The sequence below is a fragment of the Pinus tabuliformis genome, chromosome 6 (assembly GCF_031772625.1).
Source record: "Pinus tabuliformis cultivar Carrire ecotype Pingquan chromosome 6, CPIR1, whole genome shotgun sequence".
Classification (NCBI taxonomy): Eukaryota; Viridiplantae; Streptophyta; class Pinopsida; order Pinales; family Pinaceae; genus Pinus; species Pinus tabuliformis.
Genome location: NC_142292.1, coordinates 1,684,409,141 through 1,684,419,465, shown reverse-complemented (window position 1 = coordinate 1,684,419,465; position 10,325 = coordinate 1,684,409,141).

The following is a 10,325-nucleotide window of genomic DNA, read 5'->3' as shown; positions in this document are numbered from 1 at the left end:
TATAGCTATCCACCATGGTGTATGAATACAATATATAGACTTAAGAAATTCAAGATAAAGTAAAAATATTACGATGAAGTGTGTATAAAGAATAAAATTCTTAAATTGTGAGCATAAGTGGAAATTATTACCCTGATGCTAAAAGCACTAAGTCAGTTGTTTGGTAGTGATGCCATGTAAGAGACCTACTCTAGGGTTTGCTAGCAGATCTACTTTCTTCTTAAATTAATGCGTTTAGAGGTGATAACTTACTTACTTACACGACTTTTAAACAAGTACAATTTTATCATTACATTCTAATCAGCGTAAACTAAGAGGAATATTTCATTCTGATAAAATTTACAAGAGTAGTCTATGGAGGAATACCTGTACCGGTGGTTGATGGAGATACCTTTGTCCTGCTGCTCTTACTGAACGCTCCTCTTGACAGACCCACTGGATTTACCTCCCAGCCAACTAGGAAATAATCCCTAGCCCAGGAAACTTCCACAGGTTCCCTAGCCCTCCGAGCCCAAGTCCAACCAGATGTAGTGTGTGTATCCAATGAAAGATCCAAACCAAGATAACAACACTTCTGTCCTCTCAACAACCCAAGAAACCTCCACAGGTTCCTAAGGTCTCCAAAAACACAACAAGCCCAAACAATCACAACCAACCTCCACAATCATAAGCAAGACCCCCAACCTCTCCTTCTTCCTTCCCCCTTCGCTTTTTATACCCTCCTTCCCTTCTCCATCTCAACCACCTCTCATTAATGTCATTAACTTCTCATCCATCCTTACAATTGACTTCTCTTCTCCTAAGTAAGCTAGGAGTACATTTGTAAATGTGACATGAATATAAAATTGAGAATTTAATGAGAAATGATCATGTCTTCTCCCAAGTAAATCTGAAAAGTACATTTGGGAATGTGAGGTGAATATATATATATATATATATATATTGATAATTAAATGGAGAGGACTATGTCTTCTCCCAAGTAAATGTGAGGGTACATTGGGGAATGTGAAATGAATATATATATATATAGATAGATATATATATATTGATAATAAGATGGAGAGGACTATGTCTTCTCCCAAGTAAATGTGAGGGTACATTGGGGAATGTGAGATGTAATTACATGGAGAGGACCATGTCTTCTCCTTAGTAAATGTGAGGGTACATTGGGTAATGTGAATTGAATACATATATTTTGAAATAATGGAAGGAGACCATATCCTACCTAATATTCAATTTGAGAAGGTAAGTGGGGAATTTGAATAATGGAAATCATGAATTTTATATTAGACCAATATTTCTCAATATTTTCAGATAATGTAAACATTAACAAAATTTGTAGAATAAGATTTAAGTGGGGAATTACATACACCCCTCCTTCAGAAAACTTCGTCCCGAAGTTAGAATGAAAAGATGCAAGGAGTTTGAAAGCATAGCAACCAGAGAGAGTTATAGCAATAAAATTGGATAAGTCCGACAATGACATTTCTTCCCATCAAGAGTCTCCAACTGATCTATATCCTCCTATCCACCCTGGCCTACTTCCGTTCCCACCCTATCCGTCCTCTGTTGCTTTATCAGTGGCAACGACCATACTAACCACTGATAAAACCGACATGGTGGAAGCGTCGAATACATCGACCTAACTTCCCCAGCAGGCAACTGGCAATCGTCATCACACGTCTAGGGGAGCGTGTCCACCACTGCCCTCCCACGATTCCAGGTTTCGGAGGATACACGGTGGGAAATGCCTCCACCCCTCCTGCAGAACTAGGGTCAATACCCTAATACAGACCACACTACAGAGCTGGTTGGACTTGTCATCGAATAATCCAGTCAGGTCGTCTTGCCACCTGTCATTTGCATTTTTCTCGTGTCATAAGAGTGCATATCAAGTAGATACCAAATGAAGTAAAATAATGTACATTATACCTTCCTCATGAGATGTCTCATCCTTCCCTCTTGGCTATCACATAGTTCTTTTCCCCTGCTGGTTAGTTATCATCCATGCATTTATATAACAACAAGACATATAATCATCACATTACTAAGTCTAGTATCCATGTGTCAATCTAGGAATTCTCGCTAAGTCATTCATTTAAATAAATCATATCCACTTGAGCTATGTATGCACCAAAATAATCTTGATAAGTTACACACTAGATAGTCCGTCACTAAGTGAGTCATACATGTAGTCCATACATCAACCATTTCTATCATTAATATCAAATCTATCAACTGATTCATATAAGTAGTTTTATGTGTCAACCAAATGCATCAATATTACATAATGTTCATAAATAAATAACATGAAAATAGGATCTTAACATAGGTAGCTATCTAAGTCAAAATAGGCATCACAGATGCTCAAAAAGTAAGGGGTAGTCACGATGCATAGTCTCTGCATTCTCCCAGGTAGCAGATCATGGGCTATACTTGTCCCACTGGACCTTAACTTGGTTCACCGTGCGACGTCTGAGCTGTCGAACCCTACGGTCCAATATGCGTAATGGTTCTACCATTACGGTTCCCATGTCCGAGACCTGCAAGTCCCGCCATTCAGTTTGTGAGATTCATCAGAAACATAATGTCGTAAAACAGATACATGAAAAACATCATGAGTTTTATGCAAATGGGGTGGCAGTACAAGACGATAGGCAGCTGGTCCAATCTTCTCTTTGATCCTAAAAGGTCCCACGAACCGAGGTGACAATTTCGTGCCCTTCCCAAACCGGATGGTGCTTTTGTTGGGCCGGATACGAATAAAAACTTGGTCCCCTACTTCATAACTGCGATCAATCCTATGTGAATCAGCATAACTCTTTTGTCTATCTTATGCTTCCTTTAACCTTTGCCGAACCTGTTTTACCTGTTCCTCCACTTCTTGAACTGATTCCGGGCCAACTATCACTCGGTCCTCCAACTTTTCCCAACTCAATGGCGTCTTGCAAGGTCTTCCATATAGAGCTTGATAAGGAGGCATCCTGATTGAACTGTGATAACTGTTATTATAGGCAAACTCTACCAATGGTAAGTATGTTTCCCACTGAGTTTGATTATCCATGACGTACATCCTAAGCATGTCCTCTAAAACTTGATTTACTCTTTCAGTTTGCCCATCTGTTTCTGGATGATATGCAGTGCTTAAGTTTAATTGAATTCCTAGTGCTAACTGCAAACTTGTCCAAAACCTAGAAGTAAATGGGGAGTCTCTATCAGAAATGATCTTTATGGGCAATCCATGCAGTCGGATAACTTCATTGACAAACAACCGCACCACATCCGTAACATCGTAAGTGTCCCTTACTGGGATGAAATGGGCACTTTTGGTCAATTTATCAATTATAACCAATATAGCATTGTGCCTCTGGGAAGTGAGTGGCAAACCCACCACAAAATCCATTTAGATGTAGGGATGTCATGAGGTTGTAGGAGTCCTGCTGGATGGCAATGATCAGCCTTCACTCGCTGACATTCAAGACATTTGGCGACAAACTGGACTATGTCATGCTTCATGCCTGCCCAAAAGAAGAGTTTCCTTGTGTCTGCATACATTTTCTTTACCCCAAGATGTGCACAATAGAGTGCTCTATGAGACTCTCCGAGGATGGTTTCTCTTATACCCCCTTCCTTAGGTACATACATTCTCCCTTGGAATCTCAATAGCCCATCTGGTTCAAGGACATATCCTTCAAACTTTGGTTCTATCTGTTTCCCATTTTGGATAGCTGAGATGACTTTTAAATACCAACTATCTTCAAAGAGTTTCTCCAATATCTGCTCCCTTAAATTTACCTTTAAGGCTACTAGGGAGAAAGTTTGTGGCCTCCTGCTCAGTGCATCCACCACTACATTCTCCTTTCCCTTGATGTATGAGATTTCAAAATCATACTCACTCATGAATTCGCTCCATCGCCTTTGTCTGGCGTTCAAATCCCTTTGAGTGAAGAGATGCTTTAGGCTTTGATGATCTATTCTTAACTCAAATCTTCTCCCAATGAGGTAGTGTCTCCATAGCTTCAAGGCTAACATCACTGCTGCCAATTCTAAGTCGTGGGTAGCATATAACTCTTCATGCTTCTTCAATTTTCTAGAAGCGTAAGCTATTACTCCGCCTTCTTGCATCAATACTGCATCCAATCCCTGCGCCGAAGCATCGGTGCAGACAGTGAAGTCTTTTCTCATGTCTGGTACTTGAAGGATCGGTGCACTAGTTAGTAACCTCTTCAACTCTGTGAATGCAGTGCCACATTCATTTGTCCATTCATACCTAACCCCCTTTCGCTGTAATGTGGTGATGGGTTTTGCAATCCTTGAAAACCCTTCCACAAACCTGCGATAATACCCATCTAGCCCCATAAAACTACGTACCTCATGGGCATTCTTTGGTACTGGCCAATCCATTATGGCCTTCACCTTTTCTGGGTCAACTGAAATCCCTTCTCCTGAAATGATGTGCCCAAGGTAATGGACTTTCTTCTGAAAGAAGGAACACTTTGACAATTTCCCATACAATTGATTTTCCCTTAAACAAGTCAATACTACCCTTAGGTGCTTTTCATGCTCCTTTCATTCTTGGAATATATAAGAATGTCATCAAGGAAGACTTGCACGAATTGGTCCAAATACTTCCTGAACACACCATTCATGAGGCTCATGAATATTGCTAGTGCATTGATTAAACCGAATAGAACAAATACGAACTCATAGTGCCCAAACCGAGTTCGAAATGCAGTTTTTGAGATGTCTTCCTCCTTTATCCTCAATTGGTGGTACCCAGATCGTAGATCGATTTTTGAGAAGACCGCTGCCCCCTTGATTTGATCAAATAAGTCATCTATTTGAGGTATTGGGTACCTATTCTTTATTGTGGCTTTGTTTAAGTCTCTATAATCTATGCATAGGCGCAAGGAACCATCCTTCTTGACAAAAATTACTGGTGCACCCCAAGGGGAAATACTAGGTCTGATCAATCCCAAGTCTAAGAGCTCCTTTAACTGCATCTGCAACTCACAAAGCTCTGGAGTTGTCATCCTATAGGGTGTCTTAGATATTGGTTCTACACCTGGTTTCAGATCAATGGTGAAATCAATCTCTCTTACAGGAGGTAATCCAGGCAATTCCTCTGGAAAAACATCCTTGAATTCAGCCAAAACTGGATGTTGATCCAGGGAAGGTCCTTTCTAGTCACTTACAGTCTTAACCAAATACAATTTGCAACCTTTTCTGAGACAACGTTTTACCTTCATCATGGATATGAATCGTAGGGACACTCCCCTCTTGATTCCACAAATCTCAATTGGCCTACCTTCATCATCTAAACATATCACCTTCTTCTTAAAACAGTGTACCAAAGCTCGATGAGCTTCTAGCCAATCCATTCCAACAATTACATCATACGTTCCCAATTCTGTGACGTATGCCTTCAACTTAGTCATACACACCCCGAGGTTTACCTGACATTGGTCAACACTAGGCCCTACTGCTTGTTTTATTCCAGAAGCCATCTCAACTTGTTTAAAGTCATCGTGCTCATAGGTTGCCAACCCACATTTTTCTAATGCAACTGGTGAAATGAAACTATCTGTAGCACCAGAGTCAAACAAAATTTTAACTTTTACTTTGTTTATCATACCTGAGGTTTCTACCACGGCAGACTGGTGTTCAACTTGCTGATTGTCAACTGCGGCATAGATTCGGTGGTGGCTACCTGCTCTCCCCATTGGTTCTTTTCCCTCTCTTCTGTTGTTACTGGTTCGAAACTCTGGGCAGTCCCGCTGGTAATGAGGTCCTCCGCATCCCCAACAAGTGATGCGTGGTGGACCTTGAACCAAATGTTGTGGAGTTCTTTGGAAAGAGTTTCTTCCCCTAGAACCCCTACCCCCACTTGTTGTTCCTCGCCTATGACTTTGATTTGTACACGCCCTTGAAACTGTGGGTGAAGCTGCACTAGAAACCATTGAAATTCCTACTGTTGGTGTTCTAGGTATAACCCTGTTTCCATATGGTGGTGGCCTCCAACTCCCCCCCCCCCTTGGGAAGGTACGAGGAGCCTTCCCCATAAACCCTGTTTGACGTGGAAAGATGGCTCTGCTTTCACCCTTTAAATCTAGGTGTTCTTCGACATAACGAGCCTATTCTACAGCTTCTGCAACTGAGGATGGTTTCCACATCCGTACCATTGCCCTAATCTTAGGTCTCAATCCATACATAAAACGATCTGCTTGGCGCTGGTCAGTATCCATGTAGGAGACATACTTGACCAATTCCATAAATCGAATTTCATATTCTTCTACAGTACGACCTCCCTGTATCAGGGCATGGAAGGCTCCTACCTGCTGTTCTTCATAATACGCTGGTAGGTACTTCTTCCTGAACCTCTCCTCAAACAATTCCCAAGTAACTGTGTCTAGAGTGAGGTGTAGTTGACGCTCCAAGTTACCCCACCAATTCAGAGCACTATCTCTGAGTTGGAATATTGCTATTTTGGCTTTGGAATTGGAATTGTAATCCCTTAGTGCGAAACACCTTCCCATCCCCTCTAACCAGGCTTCTGCACACTCACTGGCACGACCTCCTGCAAATTCTGGGAGTTTAATCTTCTGGAGCTCCCTAGTAATGTCCTCAACTGGAGGTCTTCTATCATAATCTCTAGATCCCTCGGGGTTCCCTAACCCTGATGAAGGGTGTTCCCCTTCCATTTCATTTGTTTGGCGCCCTCTTAAGGTTTCATTAATTGCTTCCAAGGAACGCAGAATTAGAGTCTATTCTGATGAAGGTAAGGGGTTATTTGAAGGAGGTCCTTGTGAAGACTCTCCAAGCCCTTGGTTCCTTAGCATCCTCACCATTTTGATTTGTTCAAAATATGCATGATATCTAAGACTTATTAGCATTATTCCTAACATTTTCTACCACATTCTAGATAGTCCATAGAGAACCCTAAGCAATAGATCAATTCAAGTAATGCAAGTTACTTCTTAGCCACAAATTTAAACTTTAGAATATGTTATCATAGGCTAGATCACTGGTTAAAAACACTGTTGGTGCTCTATTTAAGTGTTGTGTGCATTTTTACCTGCCTACCAACACCTCATTTCTGTTTGCTGAGCTAGTGTTTGCTATGCAAACTGCTATAACTAAATTTCTCCCTGAATGCACAGCTGGTCAACCTACAACAGTAATTATTCATTTATGGTTTGCAAGTCCACTATATTGGTTTGAATGCAGTGCAATAGCATGGTACAGGCTACAACGATATATTCCCCACCCAAATGCCTCTTGTAAAGAACAAAGAAAAGAAGTCCACAATCTTTGGGATTCTGCAGTATATGAAATCATCCATGTGCCTTGCAATGGAATTATGATTGAAAAAAAAGGTGTATTATATGAACACTGTAAACTTTCATATTGATGGAAAACATATTTTGATAGCTTTCATTAGTGGCTTTCTTATGATGCAACTAGTGTCACCATACTCCAAAAATATAATTTCTTTTCCTTTCATTTTCTTTCTTCATAAAGAATATACAATGTCATTATTACAATTACGTTATAATGAAGACTGAACCTAGTTACAATTTCAATACTAGGGGCACAACAATTACTCTCTTGTACATAGAAAGGAATCTAGTGCTTTATAGAATTTTTATTTATTTATTTATTTTATTTTATTTTATTTATTTATTTATTTATTTATTATTTTTTTTTTTTGTGTCTAGCAACCTATAGATGTTTGCTTGAAGTTCCCATGTTTAATAACAAACAACTAGTGATTGTAATAGATCCTAAAAAGAACAAGTCCACATCAAGACCCCACTTGAATATTCAAAGACCCATGATTCAAGGTTGATAAGCTGATATTCTGAATGTTTCATGTTATCGAGCTCTTCTTCCTACAATATGCAAGTATTGACCAATAACAAAATGTTGGTAAACACATGTTTGCTACAATCATCTAGTTGATGTTGACATCAAATAACAAAGAACACTAACAAGAGACAAATATCAATAAAATGGTGGTAGACCTTTATTACAATTATCTTTGTATGATCCATATTCTGCAAGTAATATTATTTTAACTAGACTACCACTGAAATCCAATCTTATCATATAAATATTTGTCTCCATCTTCTATTTACATGTGCAAAAGCTTATAGATGCTTAACTATGATCCAGATGGCCTTTTGACAACTAAAACTCTTAATTTGTTGCAACTTTTTTTTGTTTCAACTTTGGCTACAATATGAAAGAGATTTGTTGGGTAGCAACCAAGGTCCTCGGCATGAAGACAATGACTATACATTTTCACAAAAGTATTTCTCTAGATGTATCCTTGCTTTCTATAGCCTTTTCACAAATGTATTTCTCTAGATTTTATTTTTATACTTTGCTCATAAGCTACATAGGACATATTTTGCTGCAGAAAATGACAAATTTAAGGCTTCCTTGTACAAGTTCTGCATACCCATCCGATCCTGTTTTAAGTCACATGTTTTGTATCTTGCTAAATTTAATACAAGATGCCAAGCTCTACCTAGATGGTGGCTTCAATTGCTATCCTCAACTCAGAACTGAGTCACAAGAAGTTTTTTTTTTTTACCCATAATATATTGAATGCATTTATGTGGTTGTCTAATTAAGAATATCAGAAAATTGGAGATTTTTCTTCTAAACATCAATACTACTGATAATTCTATATCTGTTTGTTTAACTTTTAGCAACCATCCCTACTTTTCTTGCCAATTATAATCTACAAGAAAGGAGTAGATTTGATGGACAGTTTATTTGGCAGAAACAGTCAAATCACTCTTCTATTTTGTTAAAAAAAAAAAAAAAAAAGAACAAAAACAAAACAAGGTAATTTACTCACGGTTCTTCCCAAGGCACGAACTTCTCAATAAAAAGGTTTTGAATGTAACATAATGCCCCCATTTTGGTGTCTTCTAGTCATCACCCTCTTGCTATTCAATCATGTTTTAGGCCCTCTGATCTTGACTCTATAAGGTAGGGGAATTGTCTTTGAAATAAATAAGATCTCACATTTCCTATCAGCCACATTATTTGATGGAAAGGTTCCTTTGGGAAGTAAGTCTTATTTTTATTTCTTCACAGTCGATCCCTTTGCGTATACATAAACTAAAATATTTCATTCATTTGTAGATTGTACAACACCGAACATACAGCTAGCATCTTGCTTCCTCTCAGCAGGCAAAATTTCTGTTGATTTCCCTAGAAAATATTGTGTTATTTTTATCGTGTGACTGTGTTTTTAATTCTATTTCTATTCTGCTGCAAATTTAAAGTAGAGAAATTCTAGGTCTTGGTGAATCAAACCTAGTCTTGGTTGGTTCATCAAGAAGTTCCGAAATTTCAAGGAAATTCAAGGAAATTCTACAATAGTGTGAAAGCCAAACACCTATTTCAACAAGGTTATATATATATATATATATATATATATATATATATATATAATATATAAAGGTGTGAATGCTTATTTTATGTACCACGTAGATCTAAGAAAAATAATTTACCTATATAGGTCAATTTCCAAAAAGATTACCTTCAAGTTATTTTCTCATGGCAAACATTACACACAATACTAGCTTCCAATTTCATGAAGTCCAAAAGTCTGCATCACTTGGTAGTCACTACACTTCATCATGTGAAAGCTAAAAATAAAGAGTACGTCCTCAATTGTCTTAACGATTTAACCAATACAAGCCCGCTAATAAAAAACATGGTTTTAAACTTATAACTGCAGGTGTGGGTTCACCAGGAGCAGAAATTGAAATAGCTCGAACCTAAGAGGCCAAAAGTTCTATGATATACCAGACCTATTGCTATCATGGAAGTAGAAATATAAGGATCCTATTGTTATCACATACTAATAAGTTCTGGCCAATGACCAATAAGAGCCTGATAATCATAGTCTGCTATCTTTGAGACTGTTGTCAGCTATCTTCTTCAACTTGTTTTAAAGAATTAAATCCACTGGTATGATTTCCTTGAAGGTTTTGGAAATTCTCCTTATAGAAGCTTACAATTTTCCTTCAACTAAGTATCAAGCTATGACAAGTGTTTCTATGCCATCAAAATCACCCCAAATTCACTCGAGAATTTTGAGCTCAGCTCTCTACATTACAAGCCCAACCACCTCACTGCTTGCCAGTAAGTCACACACTCAATCAGGAAGTTTTAAGCTCATCATGAAAACCAGAAATGTACGTACTTATAGTAGTAAGAATTGTATAGTAGCAAGAGCGACGACATCTCCAGCTACAGGCGAGAACTCTCCTTTGCCATCTGATCACCCTGCAGCATGATAA